Genomic DNA, 26464 nt, shown 5'->3' with positions numbered 1-26464 from the left:
GCCCAAGCTTCAAGCCCCCAGTCTTCCACCATTAGCTGTTTCCTACTGGAAAAGCCTGCATCTTAACAGGGTCCCATTTTCCAGTAGATTTGACAGAGACCAGAATCCAAATCTCACAGGAGTGCTGTGGGAATCAATTGATATGAAAGTACGTTATGAAATCAGTGTCACCTACACCTAAGTCTGGGTTGGGGTCAGCCTGAGTAAAAGACCAACGGATTACAAAGAGGTGTCTAGGATGAATTAAGAGGTTACTTCCTAATGTGGGCTCTCAGGCTACCTGGAAAAGATTCTGACTCAAGAAAAATGTTGGCCCCTCCAGGTTGAGGAGACCATACTCACACAGTATTGGAGCAGCTTTTGTATGACAGAGCCATACAAATATGCATCCAGCTTCCAGCTCTCTAGTCAGCTGCAATTTAGAACATCCTACTCTGAGTTTGTCACTTTTCTCAGACAACCATCTTCTCCTCCTAACTTCCTTATTTATCATCGACAGGCAGTATCTCAAGCCACTTGGGCCTGAAACTTGTGTCCTCATTGTCAACCTTGAAGCATATTGCTGTCATTCGGAGAAATCCTTTGACTGCTCTCAGCCCAGACTTCCTCATCTGGAGAATGGAGATATTATCAGCGGCTCCTACTTTGTTTCAGTGTTTTGTGGGAATCATCTGATGGATGTAAAACCTTTTGGAAAATGTAAAATCCTATATAAAAAAAAGATGATCCTAAAAATTGCAGTATTATAGGATTAAACCAGAACAACAACCTTCATCTAGGTTATACATGAAAATCGAGTTTAAAAATCTCTTATTTAGTAATACCAAAAGATACTGGTTCAAAGAATCATGACTATCACTTGTATAATCTTTCTACTTGTTCTCTAGCTAAATACCTTAAATCTGTGGAGTTCTAATACTGAAAGAATTAAGAAAATCATTGCCACATTAAAGGCGAAAGTTTTTAAAAATATATTAATGAGGTGGTGGGAAGCAGGCTGACATTAAAGTAGGTTTGGAAGTGTTTGCTTTCTCTAATTAAATAGAGCTAATGAGTTTCTCCACTGAGCCTGAGCACTGGGCTAAACAGTCTCACAAGCCTCTGGTTTCTGTGATCTCAATAAGGGATGGCCAACTGGCAGCCGAAAATAATCTGCATCATGGGGTGATTCATCCTTCACACCTTTGGGTGAAACCTTCCTGTCAGAATGCAGGAACAGGTTGCAAGCACCATGCAGGGTTGAGTTAGAGTCTCCTTGGTCTAAAGAAGCTGCTGACCCCTCACTCATATCAAGAGACTGTAGCACAAGGTCACTACAACAAGAATCAGAGAATGGCAAAATGAAAGCTTCCACAGATCACAAATCAGAGCTGGGAACAAAGTGACAAGGAGGAGATAGAATTTAACTGAACCACCCATCATTGAAAATGGGGGAAGGGGGTAGGATCTAGAGATACAGAAGGCATGCCTCTGCCCTCTCCTTCCTCACAAGCATGGGAGACGGGTTTTAAAAAAAGAAAATGAGGGCAATCTAGCATATCTTCAGTGCTTTTGTGGGGTCTGCAGGTATAATCAATCCCTTGGTGTAGTTTATAAAGCCACTTATGACCTGGCCCAGCTTTCCTCTCCATTTCTGCACGTTCCCTGAACATCTCACCACCACCTCCCATCACCACGAAGATGGAAGGAGCTTCTCCCAGACCTGGACGTGTCCTCTGTACGTGCTGCCCGTCCTGCCCGAAATGACCTGTCTTTCCTCTGCACATGCTAAGTCTTCCTTAGTGGGGCCACCTGTTCAGCAAAGACATTCCTGACCACCCCCTTTCTGTCACCCGGTTTCCCCCAGTTCCTCAGACTCTTTAAACTTGGTCCCTCTTTCAGGTCTTTGCACAGGTGCTTGTCTCCATCTTTGTCATCCTTATTGCAATTTATCTCTCAGGTCTCCACTTAAAATACCACTTGGAGGAGAAATCCTTCATATCCCATTGACTTCTCCAATCAGGGCCCCGTCTAATTTTCTACTAGAATCCTGTTCTCTTCCTTCATTACACTTGTCACAGCTTTCTAAAGTAATCAATCAATAAAAAATATAGTGTATGAACTTGATTTAAGACTACACACACAAATACTTGAGACTGTAACGTTGGTAAATTTCAAGGACTATGTTTTGCTCTTCATTGTAGATCCAGTAATACTGCGTGCTCAATAAAATATTTGATGAACAAATTCTCTTCTCAAAGTGCTCAGAGCAGTTTGTACAGTCTTTAAATATAACACTTATTCCATAGTAATGTAATTATTTTCCTTCATATCTATCCCCATCCCTGGATTTTGAGCTACACAAGACTAGGTGAGATGGCCCCACAGCATCCTGCACTTGGCATATCTTAATTGGCTTTAACCTGTCTTCCAGCTTCTTGGTGGCAAGAGCAGCTTGTTAGAAACATGCCTGGTGCCTAACACAGTGTCTGGCACACAAATAGGTTTTAAATAAATGAATGAATGAATGAATGGCTAGAATGTCTTCCCCTCCATTTTCCCCTGACCTCCCAAAGTGCCCTTTAAATGTTGGAGGATATTGCACCCTATCTCTTCGGTGAGTTACAGTGCACCTTCTGTGTGTGTTTCTTACTTAAAGCACATTCCATAAAACTTACAGAACTTTAGATTTACAGAAGAGATGTATAAGGATGGAAATTACTTCCTTGAAAAAAGGATTTTTTCTGCAACACAATACAGAGACCTGTAGGCATGCAGCTCTTTTTCCTCCATTGAATTTAAAGTATGATTTGCTGAAAACTGCTATTTGTTAATTCTTCAAGGAGAGTCTATTTTATAAAGCTTGATGTACTTGTGTGCAAATAGGTCCACTTTTGAGCTGTGTTAAAGTAATCAGGCAAATCCTTACTCATCACCAGGTAGGACCTGGGGCAAGTTTGAGAGGAAGTGTCTGCCTAGGAAGGGGATGCAAAACTGCATAATTCAAAGGAGAAATGAAAGGTACCAAATGAAACTGCAGAATACTTACAGAGTGCATGATTACCCTCTTGAAATACCTGAAGGACTGCCACCGAATTAGGCTTTTCTATATGACCCAAAGGAAAGGCTCAAGGTGCAGGTAAGATTTGTGTTTAATATAAGAAAAAACCATTTAACAGAATTGTACGGAAAAGAACGGGCTGCCTTAGAAGAGACTGGCCTTCTGGACACCAGCGGGGTGCAAGACAAGAGAAGGAGAATAATAGTGGTAACATTGTAGGAGGTATTTAAGCATCAGATTTGGGAATAGGGATGGTGAGGAAGAGGTAATTAATACTAAGTAATAGCAAAGATTTGTTGACATAAGTCCTGTGTGTAGGGATTTAATCCCCTATAATGCTGTAAGTCGTGAGGGTACACTTCGTCCACTCCATTTTACAGATGAAGTAACTGAGGCACACAAAGCTTTGGAATGTGCCCAAAGTCACCAAGCTAGGGAGGGCTGGGGTCAGGATTCAAGCTTAAGTCCATCCACTTCAGGAGCCTATGCTTTTAGCCACAAAGACTGCTTATGTCCTGTCCAACTCCAATTTTCTGGGCCTTAAATATTGAGACACCAAGAGAAAAGCTATAAAGGAGTCTCAAGTGTATCTGGTGAAGCTGAGTCCTTCACCTTCTTTCCTTTGTCCTCCAGCATGATTCCTATGCTTACGACTACAGAGCATCAAGCCAGTTTTCAAGTTTATTGTGTGTCTCTGTGTGTGTGTGCATAGATCTGACAGGGCTAGTTCATTTCAAGTAACCAAGTATGTCTTTGGACAGCTCTTGTCAAGATCCAATAGAAGAGCCAATTCCAAAAATATGTTCCTTTAGTGGTTTTTTAGGGTTCTCTGCTCTGCACGGATTGACAATGTGGTAACAAGAGACATTCTGGAGACTGGATTTAATGCAACCATATGCTAGACAGAATGAGAACCCATATTGCAGCAGACCAGCCGGTACATTTCCATGTTAACAGAAGCTTGATTGCAAATTACATTTAGTCTCAACAGCTCAGTTCACTGCACACAGATGCCATGGGGGACTGTAAAGTTAGCGAGATGTGGGGGAGTACGACTAACATTTTTTTTTGAAAAAAAAAAAAAAATCCTTCAGCTGATAGAATGCCAAGGAGCATCAGCGCTGATGCTGAAAAGAAAACGCTGCTATATTTGTTTTGCCAGAAAAGGAAAAATAATCATTGTCGCGAGTTGTTAGTCAAATTATGAATACGAGCTCGGCTGGTAATTGTCTGATAATACAAACAGTGATATTAGGGTTGTCAGATGCGGCACGCACTGTTTGACAGCTAACATGTACGTGCTCTCTGGATGAGGAGCTGGTTCACTGATTCCAGAAGTCAGGCAAACAGAGGGCTGGGTGATGGAGGAGAGCTTCCCTAGGATCCTGGCCCCCAGTCCAGGGCTGGATCTGGGTCAGCTCCCCAAAGTGTGGTCAGTATCTCCACTACACAGAGGAGGGTCTGTGAAACTGCAAAGAGCACAGTGTGGGTTTCAGTGGCAGATGCATCTCTTACTTACTGTGCAACCCTTGGCAACTTATTTAACATCTCTGAGCATACATTTTTCCACTTCTAAAACAGGGATAATTTTCAACCAGGTCCTCCTCCTTTGTGAGGATCAGCTGAGAACCTTGTGTGTGAGCATACAGTAAACCACATGGTGCTTTCTAAATGTTGGGGCTGTAAGTTGTCTACTTGGCTGGGTTTCTTTTGCTCCCATTTTAAGAGCTGAGCTACAGTGATTTTTTGTCCATTTTCTCATGGCTGGAGCAGATTTTTTTTCTGTCTGAGTACAAACACCTTTCAGATGGAATCATTCATCTTCTTTTCCCCAAGGAGTGTGGCCACAGGGCACCTTTCACCTAGAGCCTTCCCTGACCCCTTTATTACATGCTTGTCCCCTAGGGAAGCTAGAACACTTTCATCAAGTTCTATCTTATATGCATAAAGCCCTCATGGTCTCCATCCTCCTGTTCTCCAGACACAAAGCTGTGATAGACACTGATCTGCTTAACAATGTGTTCTCCCCTTAGCCTCTAATTCCCTGGACCCCTTGCAGTTGAGTGTGGCTGGGTGGCTAAGTTCTAGCCAAAGGCATACCTATGGACAGGAGTGATGTACACAATTTCCAGACATCACCTTTAAACTTCCTATGCATGCCTGATCCTCATTCTCTTTCTCCAACCTCCAGCTGAGTGGCAAAGACCTGAGGAACTAAGGGGAGGAGAAAACCAGAAGATGGAAGGAACCTGGGTCTCTGAATGACTGCCTGGAGCATAACTCCCTTGCCAACCTGTATTGTGCTGGGAAGTGAGTGAGAAATGAAAGTCTACTCTCTTAATCCGCTGGTATTTGTTGGTTGGTTGTTAATGTAGCTAGCCCTGCCATAAAACCCAAGCAATCATTGACTTTATCTCATTACACAAAATGTGTTGTTACCAGAAAAACAACCAGTATCTCCTCAAATACTCCCTGAAAACACCATGCTCTTTCACACCTCCAAGCCTTTGCTTACATGACATTTTTTCCCCTGTCTCTTCTCTCCTGAACTCCAATTACACTTTTGTATTGAGTAAACTCCTACTTTCAGGACCCAGCTCTAACACACCCACCCAGAAGTATTGTCGCTTCCTCCCCTGGGCTTTCACAAAACTTGTACATGCCCATTATTATGTGATAATGGAACTATGGTTTACACATATGTGTCCCTCCTCTTGAGGCAGGGACTATGTCTTATTCAAGGCTTTAATGGATGTCTAAGACAGCTCTCTTTTTTCCTTTCTGTTTTTGTCTATTATCTATGAAATTAGGTACCCTAAGGCTACATCTTCCAGCTTAAAAATAGAGAGTCACAGAGACAAATGGAATTGTCCATTTGATTCACCTTTAGAAGATCTCATCATAGAGCAAGAAAAGGAAGATCACATTTTTCTTTCTACCCATCCACCAACCAAGGCCTATACTGGCTACATACAGAGACACGAGAAGGGGGAAGGATGCTCATGTGAGAGAAGCAGGCATAAAGTGTTGTAGACATGTGGAACTTCCCTATCAAAATAGGCCTCCTGCCTCTCTCTCCCTGCTCACTGCATTCCCACTTGGCACCCTACTGGGACCCCCAAGAAAGATTATCCTTCTAATGGCCAGAGGCAAAGCTGTAGCCTGCTCACATTTGAGTCCAGCAAAGCCAGTCAATAAGGGCTGTGGAATGTAGAGCTCTGTTCACAGCAAGGCCTGGATGCTCACATCAAACACTGTTCTGTACAACTTAAGGACACCCTGCTGCATTCCAGATTTGAGGGAAAAATTCTTTTTTGTTTTTGTTTTTTTGTTTTGTTTTGTTTTCAAGTGGCTGTTGCTGCTGTTACTTGTTTTGGTTTGAGAGCTCACTTCACCCAAACACACACACACACACACACACACACACACACACACACACATACACATTTTGGGGTTTTCAGAAGCTGTTTATTTTGTTGCTTTCTTAATGTTGATACTTTGGGCTTCTTTATTTGCCACTTTGACATTTTCATTGACATTATTTTCTTTCAGTTAACTCCTGGAAGATACACAGGGATTTCCCAATGATTGCAAAGCAGACGTGGCAAAATCACAGTCTTGGATTCAGAATGGGAAGCCCAGGTTTGAGTCCTAGCTCTACCACCTTGCTGGGACAAATCATTCCACCTTAGTTTGTCTCTAAAATAAGAAAAATATGAACTCTGTCTTTCCAGACTTTCAAATTCCATAAGGACAGGGGTCATGTCCATTTTTTTAAAAATTGTCTCCATACATCTATCCTAGCACCTGGTATGTTGTAGCCCTCAGTAAAGATCATTGAGTGACTGAATGATGATTGTGGAGACCAAATAAGGTAATAGACATTAAAATGCTCTATAAATCCTGTAGTGGTCTACACAGGGAAGTATAATTATTGCCTAGACTGGGAATGTACGGATTGCCCCCAAACTGAAGAATCATTTATCTATTTTAGGATACTGGAAGATACTTTGGCAAATATATTTCAAATGTGCATAATAACCTTGATGAGGCCCAGCGCTATAACGAGAGTGAGAGGCAGGGCAGAGACCTAGCTGTTTTCTTGCCCTTGAATTCTGAAATTTCTGCATTCTTAAAGTAAACTTATCTTTGTTGTCCAGTTAGCAGAGACATTTTTTGTTAATTGAAGCCAGGAGTCTTTAGCAAGCCTAACTATTAACTAGAAGCTGCTTGAGGGTTCACATGTATTCACAGTTCTGAGCACAATATCTTGCAAGAAGAAAGTGCTCAGTAAATGTAAGACATTGATACTCAGCTTCAGGGATGTTCCCTAATAGCTCCTCTCCAGAAACGGCTCTCCTCCCTGAGAAGTCTCCTTCCATAAGCATCTTGAACGGCTTCTCCTCCCCCTAGAAGTCCCCTTCCATAAGGATCAGTAATTACTACTGATATATTTGTCCCACCTTCCCTTCTGAAACAATGTTCTCATGCCCCAGCATACACCCTCCACCAGGACACAGGGAATCATGGTGGAAGTGAAGAGGCTGAACACTGTACTAGAATTGTAAGCTCATTTATTGCATGAAGTTTATTTAGCATCAACTATAAGCTGGTGAATGTTCAAAGAAGTGAAAGAAGGCAGTCAAATTTCTAGACTTGGTGACAGGTGAGTAACATATAGAGCTTAGAATTGTTGGGAGATAGGCACAAACACACACAGCTATAACATAATTTAAATATTATAATAGATTCAAGTACACAGCCCTCTGAGAGCTCAGAGGTTATGCCAATGTACTGGGACTTGAGATCAAAGAAGGCTTCAGAGAGTAGGAGATATTTGAATTGGACTGTGAAATATGCGTAGGATTTCTCCAGATGGCAAGAGTCAGGAAGAAGGGCAGAGGAAATAACAAGTTCAGCTACAAAGAGGGGTGGACAGATGTGACAATGACCGGGACTACACTGCATCTGGGAAGGCTAGACTAGCATTTTCCAGAAGATGCTCTGAGGAAAAAAAGATGTTCCATAGCCAATAAGTTGGAGAAATGTATCCTATATTCTTATTTAGAAATGTAAAATGCAGACTTGCCTATTAAAGGCTCTGAGCAATCATTTGAACAGCTACACATATAGTCCAGAGAAATATAGCAGGGGGGCATGAAGGGCGACAGGGAAGTGAAAACAATAGAGGATAGATGTAGACATATTTCAGAGGGAGCATAAGTTGCTAAATGTCGAAGAAGATTGGGTGTAAGAGGACTAGGTTTTAGCTTGTTAAACTAAATAGATAGCAATGCCATCTGAGAAGAAAAGTATTTAGAAAAGGTAACATGGGTTTTGAAACTTGTCATGTTGAATGTGAGCTGACAGTGAGGGAAGCATGTGAAGACGTTGAGACAATTGACAGTACACGTCCAGGATCCACAAGTGATGTTGAAGCTCAAGAAGATGCTGGACAACCATTAGAACTGCAATAGAAGAGATCAAGCCCTGGACAGGACATTGGATTGGATGAGGCCATTTTGGCCCAGGGACTGTATGACTTTTAGGGTCAGAGGGACCCATGCTGAAGAGTGTAGATGGCCAAGTCTCTGGCTACTGACTGCATCCAAGTTCATAACCACCTGCATCTGATGACAGAAGTACTGACCGCAAAGAAGAGCTCAACATCTGCACACATCCCACTGAAAGGAAGTAGATTAAAAGACATGCATTTAACCAGTAAAACTTTTCAGGGACCCCATAGAACCATTATTTTTCTGTTGGGCTGTCCTAACTCAGAAGAAACAATAAAACCACAGCATATTCAAGATCATAGAAAACTGCGTACATTCCTTGTCATGTACTTTGCCGATCAGTACAGCCTGGTAGAGTGGAGAGAGCACTGGGCTAGGAGTCAGGTGGTCAAGGCTCTAGTCATGACTAGATCAGTAAATCATTGTAAGTCTTAGTGAAAATTATTTACCTTTCATGTGGCTCTATTAACATATGAGTAAAATGTATTTAAAATAATTATACCATCCAGGTGCAGTGGCTCATGCCTATAATTCCAGCACTTTCGGAGGCTGAGGAAAGACAATTGCTGGAGGCCAGAAGTTTGAGACCAGCCTGTACCACATTGTGAGGCCCCAACTCTACAAAATTTTATAAATTAGTCAGGTGTGGTGGCATGCCTCTATATATAGTCCCACCTACTTGGGGAGGCTGAAGTGGGAGGATCACTTGAGCCAGGGAAGTCAAGGCCGCAGTGAGCTATGATCATGCCACTGTGCTCCATCCTGGGCAACAAAGAGAGGCTCTGTCTCAAAAAAAAAAAAAAAAAAAGGATACCGCCACTGCTTATTCCTAGGGCTGTTAGGAGGGTTCAATGAGATTGGTTCATTTTGTGAAAGATAACGTTAGTAATGGATACTACTTGTACTGAACATACAACCTAAACTGCTGAAACTTTGAAGGGCCCTGAATACTGAAGAACATAACATGTTCATTTTGCAGATGAGGAAACCAAGCCCCAGAGATGGCAGGTGATTTACCCAAGGTCAGACACACAGCAGGGACAGAGCCACCAGATAAGGTGGAAGCTCTTCCTTCCTGGTGTCACTACTTTCAAAGACCAAGGGCTGGGACCTTGGCTGGAAACAAATCATACAATGGAAAGAAACTATGGGTTGAATAGCTAACATGTGTATTCAAAATTCCAAGCAGCAATAAAGCCTGCAGTATGAGTAGTCCAGATAACACTATTTGCCTCCACACTTCTATGAAGTGAGCAACTTTCTTTTGTTGTGTCAACTTGAGTTGGCCACAGTCTTCAGAGTCTCACACACCTCCACTCAATGACTTTAACATACACTAATCCATTCTGTGATGGTGAATACTTTTATTTATATTAATATCCTCATAGACTAGGTTAGAAATTCAGATGCATTAACACAACCCTCTCCTGTGGATCTTCTCTTCTCTAGCTCGAGCTGGAATGCTGTAAGTGAGGAGCCATGTGTTAGTTTGTTCTCACACTGCTATAAAGATACTGCCTGAGACTGGGTAATTTGTAAAGGAAAAAGGCTTAATTGACTCACAGTTCCACAAGGCTGAAGAGGCCTCAGGGAACTTACAATCATGGCAGAGGAGAAAGCAAGGACCTTCTGCACATGGTGGCAGGAGAGAGAAGTGCAAGCAGGGCTTATAAAACCATCAGGTCTTGTGAGAACTATCACAAGACCAGCATGGGGGAAACCGCCCTCATAATCCAGTCACTTCCCTCCCTCAATACGAGGGGATTACAATTCAAGATGACATTTGAGTAGGGACACACAGCCAAACCATATCAGGCCAAAATTAATTTCTTTCCTGAACTGTGGCAAGAGGCTTCTAACTGATCTTGATCTTGCTCCTTTGCCTTTTCCTCTCTGGAGTTGGCACTATTATCTTCCCATAACGTTACTACTTCTTCTCTCCCTGTCTCCATAGCACACAGCATAAGACCTCAAATCTTCATCCTGGCATTCAGGCATTCAAACTCTTTCCAGATCTGATCCCAGTCTCTTTCCAGTTTTATTTCTTCTACTTCCTTATTTGTATGTTACATTTCAGCCTAAATTAGACTCATTGCTAAATCCTGAATACACACAGGCCTTTCTTTACACTAGTCTCTCCTCTGGTAGACCATTCATCAAGACCCACCTCTGTTTTCCTTGCACCATCATGGTATCATGTTTTTCCTGTTTTCAGTACATATTTCCGTTCATAGTGTCATGGTATGTGTACTGGCCCCGCTTCCTCATTAGATGGTCCTCATGTTGATTATATCTCCATCCCCCACAGAACTTAGCTCAGTGCCTGGAAACAAGTCTCTTCCAGAAAAAACTAACTTACATTATTTGAGGAAAAACAGACATACTACACTGGAACTGAAGACCATCATACTAAAACTTTTTAAAATAAACAGCTTTGGCTAAAGATGAAAGTATTTCCATGCAGCTTCAAATCAGATTTGAGTAGCTGATTCTCCAGACAAACGCTAGGAAAATTGTTTTACCTGTTTTCCCGCCTGACAGTTCAGTTGCCTAAGTTGCTTTGAAGTCTATAAAATGGCCAGTATCTCCAATCTGAGCAATGTTTCCTTTCCAGACAGGAAGACTGCTGCTAAGTACAGAAGCCACGCTTGTTTTTGCGGTCGGGCTGCAATGGTGACTCATCCAGTAAAGCCAGAGACTGTCTGTTTTGATCTTTCACTGTTCAGAGACTCTTTACAGTTGTAATTTGCTTTCTTTCTCTCTCTCCCTCATCACCTTTGGTGACTTATCGGAAGGGTCACACACATTTGACAAATGGAACCTGTATAAGGAGAGAGAGAAAGCACGCGATTAAACACGCTTTCAGCTAACGCCCAGGAATAGATGCTTGTGTTTACAGCTCTGATGATAGGGTTCCAGTAATGACTTGGCCTTTTTCTCCTTGATTGAATATTCCCTTGGGCCTGCCAGTCCAGGCTCCTGTTATTTAATGAGGACATTGGAGCACAACATCAAGATGTCTGCAAAAATGACCTTTCTTTTGGGCTCACTCCAAATGCAAAGAAAAGAAGAGACCAAGTTAGACAGGGTGGTTCTGGAATACAGCTTTGGAATTTGTCCTTTTCCCAGAAGTTCAAAATCAGGGAGTCGTGCACTATCAGAGCCAGAGAGAACCATGGAGATGATCTAGTTAAAAGTTTCATTTTTCACATGGAGAAACTGAGGACTAGAGAAGAAAAGCAAGTTGCCATAAATCACATAGCAGTCACAGCAAATCTTAGTTAGTATTCCTTTGAATAGCTTGAGACAGAAATTAACCATTGGCTAAACGTTGGCGTTAAATAAAAAAGAAGCTTTCCTTAGTTTCTCCTGTGTTATATTGCAGCACTATTATGCTCTCCTTTTCCTTCTCAAGGAGATGAGAGACAAGCAGCACAAACATAATAATATGCCTCTGTCTATAAGTTCAGTGTCTCACTCTTAGCTTTGAAAGCCAATATAGGATAAGGATAAAGGTCAGTGCTGAAGGGTCTTAACGAGGACAATCTCAGAGGTCCCAGATCTGCCTCATTCACTGTGTATCTGCATTTTGGCTTCACCTGCAAAATGGGGGATTAGTTTATTGACTGAGCATTCTTAGAAAGTTGAAATGAGAAAATATGATCAGAAAGTGCTCAGTAATATAAAGTCCTACTGCATTTGTGAGAAGAATTATTATTATGTTATCAACTGCTATCTACATGGTCTTGTTTCCTTCAAGATGGAGATTTTATATTCTCAAATTATTGTAATTTTGCCTTTTAGTGAGCTTTTTTCTAGACAACTATATATATATAAACACACATATAGATACACATATACACATATACACACATGAATATTTATATATAATTCCAACATTAGAATGTATCATATTTACATAATATCTTAAATGATATTGCCTTTTTGTAATGTATAGAAGTAACTCATTAGGGATTTCTTTAGCACCAATTTAAACACTGAAGCCCAAGTTGGAATCTCCCTGAGCCCTCCCATCAGTGAAATTACTACATAATCGCTGCTCCGATTTAAAACATTTTTTAGAGTAAAAGGTAAGATTATTACTAATTATGCTGCCAAAAAGGATAAATCTGAACTGTTCTGGGCAAAGTGGGACATACAATCACGTTACTTAGAGTTGTGCAGAATTTTAGGTATTTTACCGGCCAGAGGTAACATGGCATGAGGTAAAAAGTACACATCTCATAATCAGAAGTTTTGGATCCTAGCTCAAGATCCACCATTGTTAGCAAAAATCACATATGGCCCTGAACCTCACTTTCCTCTTCTCTAAAACGCAGGTCATTCCCTGCATGTCAAACTCAGGTTATGACCTGCATTTGAGGAAGAATGTAAATGAAAGCCTGTTATAGCTGGAATATATAGCTTACTGTTGGATTTTTTAAATAGTACTTTCAAATGGATTTTTCTAACAGACATTGGTACTCTTCACATCACATTATGGGTGTGTCCTAAGCAGTTCATATTCTGCCAGAATATATAAATGGTTGCTTGATAGTAGAGCCCTCACACTCACGGAAGAGAATCTACATTTGCCTCTAGTTTCATCCTATTACAGTCCATGTCAAGGGACTATTGGTGTTCTCTTTCATGCTGTTGTTCAGTTTTATTAACTACTGGTTAAAATAATCTGCTACGTTTTGACCATGCCAGGCCATTTTCCTCTGATAACATTTGAGTTACTGAGATTATACCTGTAAGGTCCATTTTAGGCCAGTTAAGAAAGCACTGAGAATAGAAGTTTAATTTTTTCAGGTACTACATGTAAGTTAATTCACCATTTCCTTAATGAGGAGCAATGTTTGAATTCTCTGAAGCCTCATAATCTCTCCCAGGCAGAAAGGAATCATGGATCCTAAAGACAGTCAAAATAGTTATTGTCTAGTTGAGTTCTTCTTTCTATAAATTATGAGAAAGATCTCATGGTGCTTATAACCCAACATACTTGGTACTATGCATGTGCCTAGAACCCATGGCACATGATGTATGTGCCAAGATCTGTACATACATCATGATCATCTGGTTGAGGATATTCTGTATTACTCAGAGCTGAGCTTGCCATGAGTGCTTGATAACTGCATTACAATTCACTTATCATTGCCATAGTCATCAACATAATCATTTATCAGTTCAACATTCAGCTGAGAAGTTTTATTATCCCTCTTATGAAGAGTACCTTAAGTATTATCTTTGATTTATCAGCCTCCATGAGATTTTTTGTGCATTTCTCTTTCCTTCACAATGCCTAACACAAGGCCCTGTATAGAAGTAAATGTTTGATCAATGTTAGTAAAATAAGTAAAATTATTTTCATACTCCTTCCACTGTGCACATGAAACAATCACAACTTTACCATAGCTCAAAATCCTATACTTTTTTCTTCATCTGTGCTTTAGTGAAAAAAGCAATAGACTTGGACTTAAAATAACTGAGCTTAAATAAGGAGTGAAGCGACAACTCTTTCCAACAGAGAGTTTCAGTTAATAAATGTAGAGAAAATGAGGAAAATAGAAAATGACCATTACAACATCATAATAACAATGGCAACAAGCAAGATCCACCACAAGAGGCTAAAATTAGTTAATGAGGGAAAGTTTAAGTATAAACAGCATATTTTTATAGTCTCAAGTGTCACTTCTCAAAATATTTAGTAATAACAAAGGGGGAAACAGCAAATTTACAGTGGAAAAATCCAGCAGATGCCATCTTAACCAAGTGATCAGGGTTAATGTCACCAATAATATATATCAACATAATATACCTGGTATCACAGCCTGAGAAGGACGCATCCCTGCTGTGGTATCTTTTGCAATACCTTCAGTATAGTCCGAGAAAAGATCAGAAAAACCAAAATTGAAGGACATTCTACAAAATAACTCATCAGTACTCTTCAAAAGTGTCACAATCATGAAAGAAAAGGAAAAACTGTGAGAAACTGTCACAGATGGCAGGAGACCTGACAACTAAGGCAACGTGGGACTCTGAATTGGAGCCTAGGAATAAGAAAGGACATTTGTGAAAAAATTGATGAAATATGTATAAAGTCCATACTTTAGTGAATAGTACTAAAGTTAATTTCTTAGTTTTTAATCATTGTTCCATGGGTAGATAAGATGTTAACATTAGGAGAAGTTGCTGTTGCATTGTTTTTGTTTTTGTTTTTCCTGAGTCTAAAATTATCTCAAAATAAGAAGTTTAAAAGATAACTGAGTTGGGCCGGGTGCGGCAGATCACGCCTGTAATCCCAGCTACTCGGGAGGCTGAGGCAGGAGAATCGCTTGAACCGGGGAGGTGGAAGTTGCAGTGAGCCGAGATTGCGCCCTTGCACTCCAGCCTGGACAACAAGAGCGAAACTCTGTCTCAAAAAATAATGCTAATAATAAAATAACTGAGTTGAAAAGCCAACACTGCCACCTACCAGTGGCATGCCTTTAGGTAAGTTACCTAAGCTCTCTCAGCCTAATCTTTCATTATCACTAAAATTAGAGAAATAGTACCAACCTTTTGTTGATATGAGGTCAAAATGAGATAAGGAACATGAGGGCACTTCGAAAACTATAAACTCTTATAAAAATATCTTTATTACTTCTTAACTCTTTGACCTTTTCATCTCATTCAACTATAGTTGCCAGATAAAATAGAGGACTCCAGTTAAATTTGAATTTCAGATAAACAACTTTTTTAGTATAAATATGTTTCATGTTATGGTTGAGACATACTTAAAACAATTTTTTTTCTTTAGATGCCCTGTATTTTTATTTCCTAAATCTGATAAACCTACCTTGACCTGACTTCCAATACTCTGTCCCTTTCTTGAAGATGTCTTCTTCCCCGCTCCAGGCCGTCTTTGCACAATACTGACAGCTCTGGTACAATGATTCCATGCAAGGGCCATGGCGGCCCATGCTCCAGGAGAGCTGCACAAAGGTTCATCTATCACAAGACTCTAGCAAAATGAATTCATTAAGAGTACACGACAAACAGGAATTTTCCCTTTCTGACTCATCTTGCAATTGTGCAAAATTTATTTTAAAATTTTTAAGTTATTTTTACTTCTCACTCCCCACAAAAGCCCAATGATAAAAATACTGTGCAGATTTTTTAAGCTGTGAGGAAAGATCAAAATCAGCAACAACCTATAAGATGGTCCTGGTAGACTAAAGTATGAGCCCACCTCTTGGGACCTGTAGTGAGGTTTTGGGGAAAGAATGAAAGAGAAGAGGAGGAAGACTTTGAACACAACATTTTTACATATACCAGCTAAGCATATAGGGAATTATGCTTAACTTCACTTTCCTAGTGAGAAACTGAGTCTGAGGGAAGACAACTTAGACTCTACCTCATGAAGGCCAGTGATTTCATACTTCTTTCTCTTCCATAACATCTGGACCTCAAGGTTCTACCCAAAGGCCACCTCTTTTGTGAGTTTACCTCCTTTATTCTCCAAATCAAGTATGGTTTGTTTTTCTCTGAATCTTCACATTGCTATAAAAAGACCTTAAGACCTTTACCTGGGAGTATAGCCACATGTTATTCACATTGTATTGATATCTCTTATTTTGGTCTTAAGGACAAAGGTTGTGTCATGTTCATGTCAAAATACCCTACGGTATCTCCAAAGCAAACGGGACTTTCAAAATTGAAAGTTGAGAGGCCCAAGTACTGGTTCAAGTTGACCACTAACTTGGCACATTGGTTACAATATACACTGTGGCAGATACAATTTTAACTTGTGTCAATAGTTTCCATTTGTTAACATATGTCAGCACCTATATGATCTCTAAAATCCTTCTAGTTCTGACATCTTGCCTCTTAGGATCCCAGTTTTTGATGGAGCAGACACCTAAGTAATGGTTTTGTGGCCTCAATGCTATTCTGGCTACTGAAATCAAATTCCTATAGGCATCATAATTTTCCTTTTTGGTTGCCACTCCCATAGTTCCTTCTACTCACCTTGGAGGTGTATCAGAAATATTATCAAGGATCTTCTGTAAGGGATGATCCAGACTCTGAGGACTCTACGGAGTGAACAGTAACAGGCTTTCTGTGAATCAACAGCATGAAATCTCTGGGTGTCTTTTTGCACAGGCCATCCTCATAAATAATCCTGTCTCAAAGGGAAGATGCAGATTTGTAATTACTGACAGCTTAGAGGTCAGAAGCTCTAAGTTTATATGTTGTTTTACAGGATATTCCTGCTGGATTTAAGTCTAGAAACTGGATTCAAACCCTAGATCATCATCACACTCATCTTTCTGTACTTCTGGTTAGCAATTATTTCACAATGAAATCATGTGAATAAGAGCTGTCTTTCTTTCCCTACAGGGTTTGGTAGGAATCAAATAAGATACAACTAGCAATAATTTATAGAATACATAGCAAACACCAGGTACCAAGGTAAACACTTCACTTGTATCATTTAATCCTTCTGATGTCCTCATAAATTTGGAGGTCCAATTTCCATTTGAACAATGAGTAGATCTAAGCTCAGCAAGCTTAAGCAAATTATACAAGGTCGTAGAGCTAGGAAATAATGGAAATGGAATTCAGACACATTTTGCTGCCCCAAAAAACCACACTCTTAATCACATGCACCCATTTCCCATATAAAAATGCTTTAAAATCAGAAAGCATCATACACATGAAGGAATTCTCACTTAACCCTCACAACATACCAGGGGATAATAAGGCAGGTATTTTTTCCCAATTTATAAATAACCAGTGGCCAGTCTTAGTGACATCGAGCTAATAAGTGGCAAAACTAGGAGTTAAGCCTATTTATTATCTTGTTCTCTGAGCAGATTCCCTTAACTAAGGAAAGAAGAACAACCTTCAAGTTCTGTCTGAAAGCGGAGTGGTATTTTTTTAATACTAGAAGAAGGTCATGGCACCTTATGAGAATATAGCTCTACCCTCCATGTATCTTCTGAGTCAAATTGACTTATTTTATGTGGAACAAAGAGTTTTCCTGGTGTCAGCACCTCATTGCCCAAAATGGACTTTTCTCTGTCTCATGCATCATCGCCCAAACCAAAATTGTCAGTAAAGTCCCACTTCCAGAATTTTTATTATCAATAATGACGCTGTGAACTCAGGAAAAGAGCCCAGCTCTCTTCCAGGCATCGGCAGTGCTTATAGAGCTGGCAGGGAGAAATCCACTTTGTACTTTGTCAGAAAAGTTAATCTGATATGAGACAATAAAGATGGAGTGCCATCAGGGTGATGTTCTTACAGAAGCATTTTTTTCTGATCACTAAAGACATTTTAAAAAATAAAACAAAATATACCAAACACACACACACACACACACACACACACACACACACACACAAAACACCCTGCAGCTCCATCTTCTGAATAGGCAATGGAATCTCTCAATGAGAAAAATAAGTCTGATATAAAGAATTCTGCAAAGGAGGAGGATGGTCTTTTCTGAGATCTGGGGCCCCTGAGCTGGCAGAATCCTAACATGGGGCTTGAAGGTGATACTTCCTTTGTACCTGTTGATTAAGAAGACATATGAATAGAGAGACCAAAGAAGGATTAATTGGGGGAGGAGTTGTTTACATGAAAGCTGTGGCTTTTTATTTCTTTGCCAATCTCCTACCTTTTTGGACCTCAAAAGGGGTGGGGTGGAGAGAAAGAAGAATTAATCAGCTATAAACAGACAACCCTGGAAGAAGATCATATGGTCTGACAGGCCCAGGGCTCAGTAAATAATAAGCACCTTCATTTAATGTAGTACTTTATAAATTCACTGTGTAATTTCTATTATCATTTCTTTTGATCCTCAAAAACAATAAGGGAGGTTAACTGGGATTAATATCTCCATTTGACACCTGAGAATACTGAAGCCAAGGGAGAAAAAGAAACTTGCCCGAGGTTATATGTCTTGTTTGTGGAACAACAAGGATTTGACTTGCTCTGACTCTATAATACAGGTTTCCCTTCCAATGCTACATTATTATCTTAAAGTAAACATTAAAAACAATAAGAAAACTTTTTGTCTGAGTATAAGCAGACTTTTTTATGTAGTTGCCTAGAAATTAATTAAATAAATCATCGAATATTGGAAAACAAGAAGTAAAAGCAAACATTCAGAGCGAAGAGAGACCTAAAAGATTACCTACTAAATTGAAGATAGAACAGATTAAAGTAAATCACTTAAGATCTCATTGCAAGATCTAATATTACTTTGGTCAAAAGTTTATTTAACTTTCAAGCTAATAAATTAAAAGTTTGGATTTATTTAACATGGGTTATTGTATAGAAAGATAGGTCTAGACTCTGCCATCATTTACCCATTGAACAATTTCTTATCTTGCTCCATGCCAGTAGTGGACCTTCCCAAATTGAATGTGAAAATATTTCAGTAGTTTGGTTTTATGGAGGAAAAAATAAAGATTACTATTTTTAGCACTGCCCATGAAATAACAAATGTTCATGTAAGATAAATAGTTTCCTCATACATAAAGTGGAGAAGACATTGCCTCCTGCTGCCAAGATTATTAGAGTATTAAATGAGTTAATGAAGAAAATCTGTATTAATATATGTACACGTATGTGTGTGTGTGTATATATATATGTATATACACACACACACATACACAAAGTCCTTTGTTCTTAAAAAAAGTCATAATATGTATACATGAAACAAAAGAGAAAGCCCTTCTTCTGAGGGGATCTGGCAGAAGAATAATCTAAACTCTGTTGTTCATCTATGTCTTTCACTTTCCCCGTCTCCCAGGGTTGTCACAGTACAGTTTGAAAGCCATTGCTTTAAATCACCATACAGGACGGAGCTTTTGTCACCCCTTCTGAGCTCCCCTTGCACTTTAAATATGCTTCTTTTCTAAGCCACTATGTTTTATTGTCACAAGGAATTTCTCTGCCTGCTTCTTCCACTAGACTGAGGCTCCTTAAAGACAAGCACCATGTCTTATTCTGTGTACCTACTCCAGAGCCTCCCCAAAGCTGTCTCTGGCACACTGGAACTCATTAATTCATGTGCTCTGAATGAACACGTGAATTAGTGAGTCAATGAATAATAAGCAACTTTAAGAAGGTAATATTCTTAAAATATTACCTGAAAAAGCTGAATAATCAGAACACATACAACGAAGTAAAGACAAGACTCTGCTGCATTACTTTAATGCATTTCAAATCCTAAACAATCATAGAGCAGTACCACCTCTAATTGGCAAATAGGTGAGATGCCAGCCTTGATGGGCCTGCCACGGCTGGCTGGCCAGGGTCTGAGCGAGAGAGACTCAAGAGCACATTTCCCGGGCACATTTCCAGTCCCAGGGAGAATCGCTCCTGTCAAGTTTATCAGCCAAATCCTCCTGATTACCAGAGGTCAAGAGCACACGCAGCAAAGCATTTCTCTACTCGCTTAGGCCAAGGAGAGACTTGATAGAGTGCCAGCAAGTACAATGAATGTTTTACCTTATAAATGCTGAGAAGACAACATGTTCCTTTTAGCATTAATTGCTTCATTCAGAAGAAGCCATTTAAAATCCGAGTCTGGTCTTTTTCCTTGATGAGCAATTTCAGGCTGCCTACCAAAGCTTTTGTTTGTTGGGAGGAGAGAGGAAGAGAAAGCATTTTGTTAAGGCATTTTAATTTTCATATTTAATGAAACAGATTGGGTAGCAGGTTCCTTTCATTTTATTTTTCTGTTCCCTGAATACCTTCTTGTATATTACACATTCTGCCGGAGCTTCCTGCAAGAACTTTTCTACATTTCACAAGTTAAGGCTGTCAAATGTTACCCACTGAATCAAATATATTTCTTGCACCAATATTCAGCTATTATTATTGTAACAGACCAATCATAAATCTCAAAGCTGGAGAGAAAGGGAACATGTACTGATGTTTCTCCATATTCTCTTGAGCACATAAAATTATATAACTCTCTAAAGCCCTCTTTTTATTGCTGCATCTAAAATGTTTTGCATGCTTTACAGGATAAATTCTCTAAAGGGGCTATTTCTCTTCAGTAAAGGAGAATTAATCAATCCACCAGAAATGTTATTTGTTTTAATTAATTAGCAGAGATGTAGAGAAAAACACCACTGGACTGAAGTGAGAAGGCAAGCTCACTCATTTCAGCTATTATTTATTAGAGCATTTTCACTTTCATTCTCCCTGATACAAGGAGGACAAAGCATTTGCCTGTTTTTAGAACAAAACTAGAATAGTGCCTGGCACATAATAAGAGCTCAATCAATATTTGTGCATAAATGAGTAAGATAATCTATTTGACTTAGTCCCTCTGGGCCTCAATTTTTTCATTTGTTAAAAAACCAAAAGGACTGATAATCTCTGTATTTCTTATCTCACATAGTTACTGTAGGAACAAATGAGATAAATGATGGCTTTGTGAAACTGACAACTTATGCACATAAATAAGGGAGCAGCATCATTAGTAATAGCAGTAGGTCTAAGCCTAACCTTGTGAACTTGGCCAAGATATTTCAATTATCTGGGCTTTTGTTTCACAACGATAAAAGGACAGGGTTGGACTAGATGATCTGTAAGTTTTCTTCTAGCTCAAACTAACTAAGATCTTTTAACCAGTCAACAAAGACTCCTTTAATACCCATGCTACGCAAAATACTCTTCTAGGAAAAAAATGCCCAGGAATTATCCAAGAGATTTCAAAGATAAATTAAAACCAATAACTTTTCTAAAATACTTTGTCCTGGTTATATTTTGAAATATAAAAGCAGGCCATTGGGGAAAAGCATAGGGAGATGTGAAAACCAGATTTCACAAGAAAAGTCATTTGGGAAAATCAAAAATTGAGTTAGCTTCTGGTATGCATCTTGTGCAGATCATTCTGACCTTCCAAACTGCTTGTGTAACAAACTTGGATTTAACATTTGGTGTTGGCTTTTACAATCTACCTAATGAGAAATATCTTTAAAAAGAGTAAGAACATGCTGACTAAAAACATTCAGAAACGACGTCGGAGAGAAAGTGAAGGAAAGAAGGAATATAAATATACTATTGTCATTTAAACAAGCTACTTGTACTTCATGTGAATGTATAGACAACTCAAAGCAATTCTAGGCATGTGTGCATACATACACACACAAACACATACACATAGCTAAGGGAACCAACCCATCAACAAACATAAATTGTATATAAATACTAGATACTAAAGAAAATTAGACATATAAAAACACTGCTTTCTCTCAAAGGCAATTACAAGATCCTGCATGATATAAGGCCAAATATCTTTTCAACATAACATGTCCAATTTAAAATCATACCTTTACTCCTTGAATCTGCTCTTCTTCATTGGGCCTATTTTGAAAAATTTTACCTCAATCCATCATATTTTCTACACAAACCAAAAACCACAAAAGCTTTTCTTGATTCCTGCTCTCTCGCTTCCTAAGTCCAAGGAGTTATCAGGCCTTATTGTCCCAAATGACCCCCATCAAGTCCAAAAGAGGGCATGGGGAAACCTCTGGAAGGAAGAGTACATTTGTCAGGATAGATCAGGCTCTGCTTCAAGAACAAATAATTCCAGTAATACCAGTAGCTTAGCACAACAAACATTTACTTCTTGTTCAATTACAGTCTGATATAGATTGGTTCTACTCAGTGGTTCTTCTAAGCTATGAGTCAAAGATTCAAGTTGCTTCTGCTTTTAGCTACAAAATAGACAATCCTGTCTTCCAAATTCAACATAAAAAAGAGAAGGAGGGGTACAGAATATGTCAGAAATTTTTTAGAGCTCAAGGTTTTTTACTCACATTCCATTGGCCAAAATTCCATCACATAAAACTCAGTCCTAACCTAACCTCAAGGAGGCTGAGAAATATTGTCTTCCGGAGTATCCAGGAAGAGGAAATGATGTGGCAAAACAGGGCATTGTCTCTGCCACAAGGGCTGTTACGTAAATTAGATTATTTACTCTACCTAAAGAGATTTTTCAGGTACTAAAATCTACAAACTCTCAGGTTTATCTACCTAACTCACAAAATGCCTTCATAATTAAACTCTTTCTATAATTGTTTTGGTTTTATCCTCTAAGAAAATAAAAATTTAGAGATCTGTATCTTTATTTTCACCTACCACATTCTGGGACAGAAGATTTTTGCTCAGTGTAGTACTGCGTCATCTAATAATTTACCTTTAGCTTTCCCACACATGTCCTTAATTTTAATTGAATAAAATGCTTTATTATTTATCTAAATTTTCCCACTTCCTGCACATTCCTCTGAAACTGCAGAAATACTAACAAGACCTGGTCTCAGATGGGGTGTGTGACCATGAGAAGAATTTAGAAGATTTTCAAAACACACACCAAAATTTATTGACCCATATCGAGGTTTACCAGGTTTGCCTTTCAGCTATAATTTAGATGAAATTTCCTGAGCCCTCTTAACAGTTTGGCTGTTCATCCCTATTTAGCCAACCAACCCTCAGTCATCTTTTAGGATTAATCCTAGACATTACTTTTCTCTGGACAACTTTCCTTCAAAGTCTGGTTGGATGTTCCATTTATGTGAATTCAAAATACACTGTATCACATATCTTTCTCATAGCACTTAACACACATTATTATAAGCATTTTTTTAAATGTCAGTATTCTTCAATGAACCACTGACCCAAAGATTCACATACTTTTTCCTTTCCAGTATGCCAGATTCTTTGTCCAGAATCTACATCTTGGAACTTACTGAGAATGAAATATATTATCATTAGATTAATTGAAACAAAGACATTTACCATAATTGCAGGTGGGGAGGATTCACTGGGGCATATTCTCAACGTCTCTTCTTCTAAAAGCAATTTTCTTGCCTTTTCTTAAAGTTTAGAAAATTCAGTGGTGGCGGTTCCAGTCATCATGTCACTTGTTTTCTTTCATCCAGCATATTAAAGCTCTAAAAATTCCCAACTCTATTTTGAGCCAGTTAAGCACTGGATTGCAAACAACACAGCCTCCCCACCCTAATTTTAAAATGCATTCCTAGCATAGTGGTCATTGCCACTGCCTCTGACAGATACTGATATTTGTTTGGGGTTTGTCCGTTTAGTATGTTTTCATTTGGGGCACAGTTAATAATGCCCTCTCAGGTCTAATAGGTTACCACTTGTCTCCAAGACACTTGACAACTTGCTCATGGAGTGCTCTAGATGCCACTGCCATCCCCGAAACCTCCTTATCTGCTAGCATAGCCTCCACTGTGTCTGCCACGGCTGAGCCAGAGGCGCTCCAGTGGACAGACCCCATTACTGGAACCTGCGTGTATTAGTCTGTTCTCACACTGCTATTAAAGACATACCTGAGACTGGGTAATTTATAAAGGAAAGAGGTTTAATTGACTCAGTTCAGCATGGCTGGGGAGGCCTCAGGAAACTTACAACCATGGCAGAAGGGGAAGCAAACATGTCCTTCTTCACATGGCGGCAGGAGAGAGAAGTGCTGAGCAAACAGGGAAAAGTTCCTTACAAACCATCAGATCTCATGAGAACTCATTCACTATCTCAGGCACAGCATAGGGGTAACTGCCTCTGTGATTTCATTACCTCCCACTGAGTACCTCCCATGACATGTGGAGATTATTACAATTCCAGGTGAGATTTGGGTGGGGAAACAGAGCCAAATCATATCAATTTGCCCTTGGCCCCTGCCAAATCTCATGTCCTCACATTTCAAAACACAATCGTGCCCCTCCAACAGCCCCCCAAAGTCTTAGGTCATTCAGCATTAACCCAAAAGTCCAAGTCCAAAGTCTCTTCTGAGACAAGGTAAGTCCCTTCCACCTGTGAGCCTGTAAAATCAAAAGTAGGTTAGTGACTTCCTATATACAATAGGGGCATAGGCATTCGGTAAATACATCCATTCTACATGGGAGAAATTGGCCAAAACAAGGGGGTTAGAGGCCCCATGCAAGTCTGAAACTCCACAGGGCAGTCATTAAACTTTAAAGTTCCAGAATTATCTCTTTTGACTCCATGACTCACATCCAGGTCACACTGATACAAAAGGTGGTCTCCCACAACGTGGCCTTGGGCAGCTCTGCCCTGTGGCTTTGCAAAGCACAACCTCCCTAACAGCTGCTTTCATGGGCTGCCATTGAGTGCCTGTGGCTTTTCCAGGCACACAGTGCAAGCTGTATGTAGACCTCCCATTCTGGGGTCTGCAGGATGGTGGCCTTCTTCTCACAGCCCCACGAGGCAGTGCCCCAGTGAGGACTCTGTGTTAGGGCTCTGACCCCACATTTTCCTTCCACACTGCTGTAGCAGAGGTTCTCCATGAGGACTCTGCCTCTGCGCAGACTTCTGCCTAGACATCCAGGCATTTCCATACATCCTCTGAAGTCTAGACAGAGGTTTCCAAACCTCAGTTCTTGACTTCTGTGTACCCACAGGACCAACACCACATGGAAGCTGCCAAGGCTTGGGGCTTGGGGCTTGCACTCGCTGAAGCAATGTCCTGAGCTGTATGTTGGCCTCTTTTAGCCACAGCTGGAGCTGAAGCAGCTGGGATGCAGAGCACCATGTTTCAAGGCTGCAGGGGTCCCTGGGCCCAGGCTACACAACCATTTTTCCTTCTTAGGCCTCCAGGCCTGTGATGGGTGGGGCTGCTGTGAAGGTCTCTGACAAGCCCTGGAGACATTTTCCCCCATTGTCTTGGTGATCAATATTTGACTCCTTGATACTTATACAACTTTCTGCAGGTGGCTTGCAATTCTCCCCAGAACATGGGGTTTTCTTTTCTATCACATTGTTAGGCTGCAAATTTTCCAAACTTTTATGCTCTGCTTCCTCTTGAATGCTCTGGCACTTAGAAATTTCTTCTGCAAGATTCCCTAAATCATCTCTCTCAAATTCCAAGTTCCACAAATCTCTAGGGCAGGGGTAGAATGCGGCCAGTCTCTTTCCATAGCAAGAGTGACCTGTAATCCAGTTCCCAACAAGTTGCTCATCTCCATCTGAGGCCACCTCAGCCTAGACTTCATTGTCCACATCATTATCAGCATGTTGGTCAAAGCCATTCAACAAGTCTCTAGGAAGTTCCAAACTTTCCCATATCTCCCTGTCTTCTGAGATCTCCAAGTCTCTAGGAAGTCTCAAACTTTCCCACATCTTCCTGTCTTCTTCTGAGCCCTCCAAACTGTTCCAATCTCTGCCTGTTACCCACTTCCAAAGTCACTTCCACGTTTTAGGGTATCTTTACAGCAGCACCCCACTAGCCAGTACCAATTTACTGTAATAGTCCATTCTCACACTGCTATGAAGAAATACCTGAGACTGGGTAATTTATAAAGAAGTTTAATTGACTCACAGTTCACACGGCTGGGGAGGCCTCAGGAAACTTACAAACATGGCAGAAGGCAAAGGAGAAGCAAGTACCTTCTTCACATGGTGGCAGGATGGAGTGAGTACAACGAGGGTAAAAGCCAGATGTTTAACAAACCATCAGATCTTGTGAGACTCACTCATTATCACAAGAACAGCATGTGGGAAACCACTCCCATGATCCAATTACCTCCCATGGGGTCCCTCCCATGACACAGGACTGTGATGATTACAACTCAAGATGAGATTTGAGTGAGGACACAGCAAAACCATGTCACTGCTTGAACCCACAAAAGTGCTGGTTTCTTCTATCACTTTTATATTTGGTTGAAGTGCTAAACCACAGGGCATGGAGTCCAGCTTCCCCAGGGACTGTCTCTTTTGAGGGGCTAGGTGATATAAACTGGAAGTGTGAGGGAATAAACTCCCTACAATGAGAATTTTAACTACTGAGTAACAGGTGGTGGAAAGGTGCTGGCAAAGAAATCTGTCTTCCCACGTCCTTCCAGTTATGTCCCAC

The 26464-nt window shown here is 40.2% G+C and overlaps 1 long non-coding RNA gene across 3 annotated transcripts in view; it reads right to left on the bottom strand.

Moving 5' to 3' along the window:
• Positions 1-26029, bottom strand: part of LOC129532302 (uncharacterized) — a 32935-nt gene extending 6906 nt beyond the window's left edge. Inside the window, exons 1-8 of one of the 3 annotated variants that reach the window (XR_008677988.2) lie at positions 23368-26029; positions 21900-22099; positions 20065-20186; positions 16570-16723; positions 15398-15533; positions 14378-14431; positions 13793-13874; positions 11079-11377 (exon numbers count right to left, since the gene is read on the bottom strand). This is a non-coding gene — a long non-coding RNA (uncharacterized lncRNA). The remainder of the gene's footprint in view (positions 1-11078; positions 11378-13792; positions 13875-14377; positions 14432-15397; positions 15534-16569; positions 16724-20064; positions 20187-21899; positions 22100-23367) is intronic. The other 2 variants (XR_008677989.2, XR_008677986.2) reach the window with 2 other exon arrangements.
• Positions 26030-26464: the final 435 nt, after the last annotated feature.

The sequence above is a fragment of the Gorilla gorilla genome, chromosome 2 (assembly GCF_029281585.2).
Source record: "Gorilla gorilla gorilla isolate KB3781 chromosome 2, NHGRI_mGorGor1-v2.1_pri, whole genome shotgun sequence".
Lineage (NCBI taxonomy): Eukaryota > Metazoa > Chordata > Mammalia > Primates > Hominidae > Gorilla > Gorilla gorilla.
Note: the sequence above shows the minus strand (reverse complement) of the source record. Positions and strands in the feature narration are given on the sequence as shown.